Below are 8,823 nucleotides of genomic sequence, written 5' to 3' on the forward strand. Positions count from 1 at the left end.
TCAGAGGGGTGGTGTGTCCTGCCCAGGAGGGGAACTGCCAAACTGAGGTGAGCCCCGGCTGCTGCTGTGTTGAATGAAATGCTCAGAGGCCATGATTTGGTCAAGTTTATATGAATCCTCATGGGAATAAGAGTCACAAATTACACTCCTGCCTAAAATTTTGAAACCTTGATCCACAGTGTAGAGCCAGGAGAGTTTCTTAATTGAAGCTAATATAGAAATATTTAAATGGGTTATTATGGTTTGAGACCAAATGACGGTGGGGAACCTAAATGGGTTTTTAATCACAGTATATGCAATGCAAAACAAAAAGTCAGTTAAAGTTCACAGACTCATGCTATGCTAACTAGGCCTACCAGGGCAAGGAAAAACGAGTTTTCCTCAACCTCATTCTCAGAAAGGGCTGAACCGTTTTTGCTACAACTTTTTTTTTCTTCGATATTTCTCTTTATTTGTTTTCCATTCTAGAGTGTGTGCTCTAGTCATTCTCCTACCTGTGGTTAGTGTTACTCAAAGAAGACACACTGTAACTGAAACTCTGAGTTCCCTCCAGCTAGTCCAGTACCACCCCAGTTGTCTGAGAATCCTGAAAATAGCTAAAAATAGACATGTTTTTCAAAGTGGACAAGGCTGCCTTTCTAAAATCAGAACAAAAAATCTTAGCTAACAGGAGTCTGGGTTTTCATCAGAACCATGCACATGACCAGCTACACTGAAATGTAGTGATAAGGTATGTAAATATTTTTCTACTGAAGAACATTCACCAGGTACATTTTTGGCTGAATATCAGCAATTTTGTGGTGGGGGATGATTGTGCAAGGCATATGAAGATGCAAATTGTTCAGTCTTCCCTGTGTGTAGAAGAAACATCTGACTGAATTGTCATGTCTGGAGTAACAGTTCTGATTTTTTTTTCAAATCTTAAGTAATAACTTGCTCAAGCCTAAAATAATCAGGACTCAGACTATTCATATTTTGTAATATTTTTAGCAGCCAATAAGTAATCAGTATGTCTTTTCTCACACTTTTCAACCTTGATGAACAATTCTGAAAAATAAAGCTGTGTCATAGACTACATCAGTCCCAATGAAAACGCAGCAGTTGTGCAGCCCTGAAAGCTGTGGATTCCCTGGTACTCGAACCATGGTGGGAGGCCAGACATTCACAGGATGTCCTGGAGCCTACAGTTTTTTCAGTCAGACTTTCTAAGTCCTCCTGAAGAAGATGGCTGCGACACAAGTTGACCAAGCATGTTGTCCAATCAGCATGGACAGCTGTGGCTTTAAACAATGACAGCCATTGTTAGGTCAATTTTAAAGTAGGTCCTTAAAGTTAATGTGATTATGCAAATGTTGCCCTAACTACCATGGCTGTCTTATATCCTTCACAAATGAGTGCATTGTCACTTTTCATTATGTGCATACAGCCCTGGTGGTTTGGTGGTATCATTGTATCTCTTGGAAACGGACCATGTAAAGGCCATTCACTGTTGGCACTGCATTGTGCTCTTCCCCAAGCAGACCAACCTTGACCCACAAATGAGGGTGGTAGAGATTTTCAGGCCGAAACCTGCGTGTGTTATTCACATGATTACTCCCATTGACTTGGCTGGAAACTCTTGCAGCAGGCATGGAAGCATTAGGTTAAAATAAGGTTCTGAAATTAAGTCCAGTCCACTCTAAACCGTGATGTATCTGAACTAACCTCTGACAACTTACTTCTAAAATAAAAGGTTTTCTGCTAAATCACTTGCAGCATAAATTGAAAAATTAACACTTTATTCATTGGGGAAAAAACCTCCGATGTGTCAGACAACTTCTGTGTATGTTTTTTTTCCATGGTGTCTTTATGATTACTATTATTAATTTGAATTTAATAATGAAATACCCTTTTACAGAAATCTGTGATCACAAACAAGGAAGCTGAGAAATCTCAGGATCTGTGTGTTCTGGAAGGTGGCAATTTCAGACGACTCATCAGTTGGGGGACATGACTGATTTCAGACTCTTGGTTGCTTTGCTTTCAATGAAAACCAGTGACTTGCAGTTTCAGTTCTCATCACAGAAGACGTTCTCACAGCAATCTCTAGTTTGGATGGTTTTCTCTTTTTCTGAGTGCGAGTCTGGTGTTTGTCTGAGTTCTGTCCTTCGCAACTTTTTGTTCTGGTGGACAAGAGTCTCCATAATGCAAGCACGTGACACACAGCCTGTGATAGATTCAGACTGCTGGTTGGGATTTGGGCCTGCTCTGCAAAATAACCTTCCTTTATTTCTAACAGAAAAAATAATATGTACATAATATATATAACCAAGAGAGATTTGCATGCGCTTACTTAAGTAAATGTAAGGGAAAATCATCACCTCCCAGGGAAGTCCTCTGCTGACTTGCAGCAGCTCTGTTATGAACACAAACTTCCTCAGAGATTCAAGTTCTTGGAAACTGCAAGGGCAGCACACTCTGTTGCTTGGTTGTGTTATTCTACATGCAGCTTCTCAAAACATCCTCATTGCTGCAACACCTGAACACTGCTCCAGAACTAGGGTGTCCTTGGCCAGCCTGTGTGTACAGTCAAGAGAAATCTGGTCTGTCCAAACCTACACACGTAGCAGTTGGGCTCTCCATCTTTCACAGAGCCTGGTTCTACTGGAAAGGTTGGATTAGGGTGTGGAAACCTGCTTTGGTACAGCAAGGCTGAAGCTGCAGCACCCTCAGCATTGTCTTCAAGAGAGTACAGGGCTGCCTTTGGAACACTGAGCCTTCTGGAAAACTTCCTGTGCTCTAGACCAAAGTGGATTTCTGTTATTGGAAATCCTTTGGAAAAAGTTAGTTATGGGTGTTAAAGAAGAAAAAGAGCTTTTATCACTAATAGGAAGGCAAACCAAGGTATCAAATAAATTTCCACATTCACTCTGTTCAAGCTGCCACATAAAAACTAAGTTGCTCCATTGATCAACTGCCAGACAGGATGTAACAAGTAGTTTTTGGATGTCGGGCAGACAGCACAGCAAAACTTGGAAGTGACAACAAGGAGGGGGGACTGCTGGCATAATCCAGCATCTTATTTTAATCATCATACTTGCTGCTTTGTGATGCCTGTGGCAAAATTGTGGTGCAGATGTGTGTCGGGTTCAGTCCTCCCTGGTCATGCTGGGTCTGGCTCTGAGATTCCAACAGTAGCTACTCCAGCTGGCTGCAATGAAGGCTTGTACTAGAAAGCCCTGGGTTTCAGAGCAGTGATGGAGGAGGGTCTATCACATCAGTTCTGTGGCTTATCACCATACAAACTGCATTTGTAATTTGTATTTGTTACGGGTTTTCTGTTAAAGGATGTGGCCACAAATCAGAGGTTGGCAAGGAAAGGATTACTCCAACCTCTTTGATTAAAGAAAGTTAAGGCTGTTCCTGTGTTGGCGATAACTCAGGAGGGGAGCCTGTGAATTGCTGCTCCTGGACTGCCACCGTGGGACCTTCATGGGGCAGCAGGAGAACCCATCCCCTTCCTGGACAGGTGGGCAGCTGCTGAGAGGGTGCCAAAGCTGGGTGCAACATGGCCTGTCTTGCCTATTCCTGGTGGGCCTTCTAGCCAGGGGCAAATCAGCCTCCAGAAAGGCTTTCGTGTACCTCCCTGACTGGAGTATGTTACTTGAGATACAACCAGAGCTTGCTTTTCAGTGAAAATGATCGTGAACCTGGGGATACCAAGAACATCACTGTGAGTGTGTGAGACCTCTGGTGAGTGGGAGTGGCAGGAGCACATCTGCCATAGGCAGGGAAATGATCCATGTCGTTAGTCCTGGCCAAGTGTGGGCTTGGGTTCACTGCTGTTATGGAGACCAGTGACTTTTATCAATCCATTTGCAGCAGTGTTTGGGCCTGACCCTGCTTTGGGGAAACAGAGATGAAATAAGTAGGGGTGCAGAGGGGATGGCCAGTATGAGCAGAGCAGAAAAGCAAAGCAAAATATAATCTCTTTTCTTTATTATTTCACTGAAAGGTATTTTAGGACTTTGACTGCAGCAAACCACAGCTGTTTCTCAGTTTATTTCTTTGGTGCAGGAAGGCTTAGCTGGGCAGGTAGGAGCTCTAACCTCTTGCAGATTTCCATTTCCCTGCCGGTAGCACAGGCTAGCAGTACCTTTATCTGCACAGGAAGGCTGAGCCAGCACCTCAGAGGTCTCTGCCTTGAGCTGGTAGGAACACAGATATCAAAAACCCATCACTGAAATAATGATAGCCTCCCTGCACCTTCAGATAACTCCTGTGCTGATGTACGCTGATGAGAGAGTTAATGAAACATGAGAGAGGCAGCGGGCAGGAAAACACACCTGCAGGCACCCCTTCAAGGCTCTCTGGGGGCTGACTGTATCGGGAGGGCCACAGCAGGCTTGCAGCTGGGCTGGCAGGAACTGGGAGATGCAGAGGTGGTCTCTATGGTTAGTATAGAAACCTGTCTGGGGACAGCTTCCTGAAACTTTCTTCTTTGTCTTCTTCGCTTCTCTGACAGATGTGTGCACAGAGCGCGTCTTGGAGCTGTCGTGATGAGTAGTGATTTAATCAAGCAGTAGAAGTTGTTTTCCCCATGAAACAAAATTTCCTAATTTCCTTGGCTGTGCGTTGAGCTAGGCTGTAAGTGCGGATCTGCGTGGTCTGGGAAGTGGAGGCTGTTTTACAAAACAATTAAAAAGACAGCAATTATTGTGATACCCAAATGGTTTGGAAAAATGCCTTCTAGAAATGTCATGTATCAAGAGGGATTGTAAAAAACAAAAACAAGCTCAACAACCTGATCACCAATAATTTATGGAAAAATAATAGCAGAGCGAATACATTTTGCAGCCCTTAACAATGAGCTGTATAACCAATGCCAGCTTGCAAACACAGCTGAAGGCAGAATTTGGACTCCTCTGGTCTACCTTCATTATTTCACCTCCATCAGTCACTGAGAGCAAAAAAGTCACAAACAAGTTTATGCTGGTAGCAGGGTCTTCAGTGAAAACTGCTGAGACAATAAAGCCAAGTTCAAAGAAGAGAGGCAAACAAAGGGAACAAGTGCATTTGGTCAGGAAACATGACTTCCTTTTGAATTAAGACATTAGACTGGAGACTGAAAGATGTGACCAGGGTCTTTCCCTGGCCACCCACGCAGAACTCCACCATTGCTCCTGAGCAACATCTGGGCTCTTGACTCACTCTGCCCATGCTAGGAAACAAGGACACAGGCAAAATGCAGACCAGTGCCTCAAAACCATTCTCTCCCAAACTGAAATATTTTTAACATGTTCCTTAAACACAAAACAAATCAACAACCAACAAAAAAAACCCCAAACCCCAACATATTTTAAATAGATTTCTAGGAACAAGCCTTTTGTTCTGTGCTTTGCCATCACACCTGTCTCCGATCAGGAATGAGGTAAAAATACAATTAAGTGTGGCAGGAGTAAGAAGAGGTGATGATTATGATGTTCCAGTCACAATCTTACAGAAACATCCTTTGCTTATGTGCCTGCCTGTGTGGGCTTGAGGGAGGGCTGATTGCCATTGACTTAGCTGGCACAGATAAGGATCAAGATTACAAATACGGAAAAAAAACTTCTGGCTTTTTTGAAGGATCACTCTTATGCTACAGAATATTCAGTGCTGTGCTTGCTCTCTGCTTTACCCTCAGCAGATTTATTTTGGCTCCTAACTACAGTCTGGCTCTTTCATTTAAGCTCTAATATTTTTTTCCCAAACCAATTCAAGCTCTGGCCCTTTTTCAGTTTAGGCTTATAGCTGTCACATGGACCTGTGGGAGTTGAATCCCCAGGATTCCTGGCATAGAAAGCTGAAGAATGACAGGGAATTAGCTTGGAAACACCTCACACTCTGGTATTTTCCTTTATTTTTTGCCCTGGCTCCTTTGCCTCTTCATTTTTAATTAGTGGCACATGCTGAAATGATAATTCAAATTCTTTTCAGAAATCAAAAGAATTCCCACTGACAGCATTATTAAGTTACAATTACAGAGAAGAAAAAGGTTAATAGGATTTTGAGCCAAATATCTACTCTCCATTAAGAGAGAACTTGACTGAACTTGCTTTCCTTTCATTTTGGTAGGTTACTCTAGGTTTAAATGGATCCAGGATGGCCATACAGCTGTGCAAAGGGCCACTCCTAGGTCAGGTTGCTGTCACCAAAACCATTTACACGGACCTATCTCAGGACAGCTCTTGCCTGACCAGCTCAAGACGGAATTTACCAGAGAGGTGGGACTCCTCTTGGACCTCTGAAAGATGTGTATTTCAGACAGTGAGCAGAGCACGGTCACATGGGGATATCTGCGTGAGAAAGACGTGTAGGAGGTGGCACTTTGCTATAAAGGAAATGTAGACACTACTGGTGGAGGGAAAATAATCAGCTTCCTGGGTCTAGCATCCAAAGAAAGCCTCTTCCTTTGCCCATGCTGGGCACCACATTCGTGTAGAAACATATGCAGATCTGCCTGAATCTACTGAGTGTTTTGCATTTTCAGTGAAACAAGAAAGGGGGAAAAGAAACATTTTCCTCTGTATTAGCTCTAAGAGTGCCCATCAAGAAGACAATTATTGTAAGAGTTTTACATCTTTAAAATGGATTTTAAAGCAACTGAGGGGTGTAGGGGAAAAAAAGCCAACTCCTCTTGCTGGGCACCTGCAGGCTGAGCTTCCATGGTTCCCAGCACTGGGATAATGGTCCGTTTAAACTCAGCCAGGATTGGTGCAGCTACCGCTGGAGCTCTACAAGGCAGGAGCTTTGCCTTGAGGTCCGGTTGTAAGCTCAGCGTTCCTTTTTTTTTCTTTTAAAGCTGTAACACGTTGCCTAAGCTGTGTGGCATGCCTCAAGGCAGGCCTTTCCCTCTTCCCACGTTGCACGCCACCGAGTCCCACAGGGCACTCTCATCTTGCACAAGTGTTTTTATGGTGTGAGCCCACAGCTACGGCACAGGCAAGGGCTCCCGCAGACTTCCCCTTCTCCGTAATCCATGCCCGGCCCCGTGCTCCTGCCTGTGGTAACTGCTGAGAAACTGCCTCGGAGCTGGGTCATCCCGGCCCCAGCGTTGAGTTGAGAGCCCAAACCGCACAGGAGAGATGGATATGAAACACATGAAACAACTTAGAGGGGGCTCCTGCAAGCACCAGTCCCTTCTCACACTGAAAGCCAAAAGCACACGAGCAGGGACCTGTACAGAGGGTGAAAAAGACCTTTTCGCTCCTCCTTTTCCGTGCACTGTGTGGTTTGAGGGCCAGCATGTGGCTTCAGCTGGGAGGACTAGGCAGGTGCTGGGTAAGGAGCAAAAAGGACTGGAAGGCACCTTCGGGCCTCAGCACATACGTGGCTACTCTTCCATCGTGGAGCTGAAGTCTGCTCTCATGAGTATCAGTCTGACTTCAAAGTGCATGCACCAACTAACATTTCAGCCATTTATATTCAAGCTACTCAATAAAACACCTTTTTTTTTTTTTTACAGGTTGCCTTTTTATTTGTTTGTTTGTTTTGTCAGGAGTTGCTTTTATCTCTAGTCTTCTTAGGGCTGAAAGTCCCTCAGCATGTCAGCTGCATGAGGCTCTTGCAGGTCTGTCCAATTATTTGCTGTGAAGCACAATGCACCAGGGTTTCAAAGTATATTCTCACCTCTGTTTTCTCAAGACAAGCATGAAAAAAGCCTGTTCTACAGTTGTAAGAACTTCAGAATATTTTTCTCTTATTCAATTGGTTCCTGACCTGATTGTCCTTAGATGAAAAAATAAATTAGCCATCATTGTGGGAGAAGGGCAGTTTTGCACAAAAGGTGCAGTGAGTCTGCCACTGACTGAAGCTGACCTGGACTTCGGCATCAATAGTGATGTGCTCCGAGACCACAACATGCTCAGTACTCACTGTTTAATGCTGTGTTCCTTCCACTTCCTTAACAATCAATACGAACCAAGGATTTTGAGGCTACGGTATGCAAAACTCTATTCCTTGTTTATCTAAGTGTGCTGGGAAAAACCCTCTTGGCTTGATTGTTGCCTTTAACATCACCGCCTAAAAACTAAAGACAAACAAGAGTAGGAGGCCATGCAGGTTTAAGTAAAAAAGAACACACTTTATTTATCTACAAGGCAGTACATTGTTGTATAAAAAATTAGGTGCAGATAAAGCTGCACCAAATGCTATTAAGGCAGCAAAGTCAGAGGCTGTTATAAAAACACAAAAAAATAAAAAAATAAAATAAAATCAGTGTTTTGCCATATCAATAAAGATTTGATATGGCAGTACAAAGAACCATGTATTTCTAAGAACCTGATTCAGTACACAAGACCCAAGTTAGGGAACAACTAGCTAGACATGGAACAAAAGAGACAACATGAACAAGACAGTGTTCTCCCAAACATATGAAGGTGCAATGCATGCTGTTACAAACCAATGAGAAACAAAACAACACATCCACACAAAAAAAAAAATCTCCCAATAACAGTGTTCAAAAATATTGCTTATAAAAAAAGGGGAAAAAATATAAATGATGTAAAAAAAATTAAAACAAAAAGGTCTGAAATGCTAGTGCATAGTCAATTAGCTAACAACAACATTTGTTTTTTTTTCCATATAAAGCTCTACTGCTCCTTTTACACTAGCAGCATGTCTACACGCTAAGGTCTGTAGCAGCAAAACACAGTATTCATTTGGCATTTACAAAATTAAATTACTGAATAAAAATATAATTTTTCTCATAAATCTATGTTTCATACAGTAATATTTTTTAAAGCAAGCTAATTACCCACCCTCCCCCCAACACACAATGTATAATGGCCTAGAACCAAAACA

The sequence above is a fragment of the Aphelocoma coerulescens genome, chromosome 3, assembly GCF_041296385.1.
Source record: "Aphelocoma coerulescens isolate FSJ_1873_10779 chromosome 3, UR_Acoe_1.0, whole genome shotgun sequence".
NCBI lineage: Eukaryota > Metazoa > Chordata > Aves > Passeriformes > Corvidae > Aphelocoma > Aphelocoma coerulescens.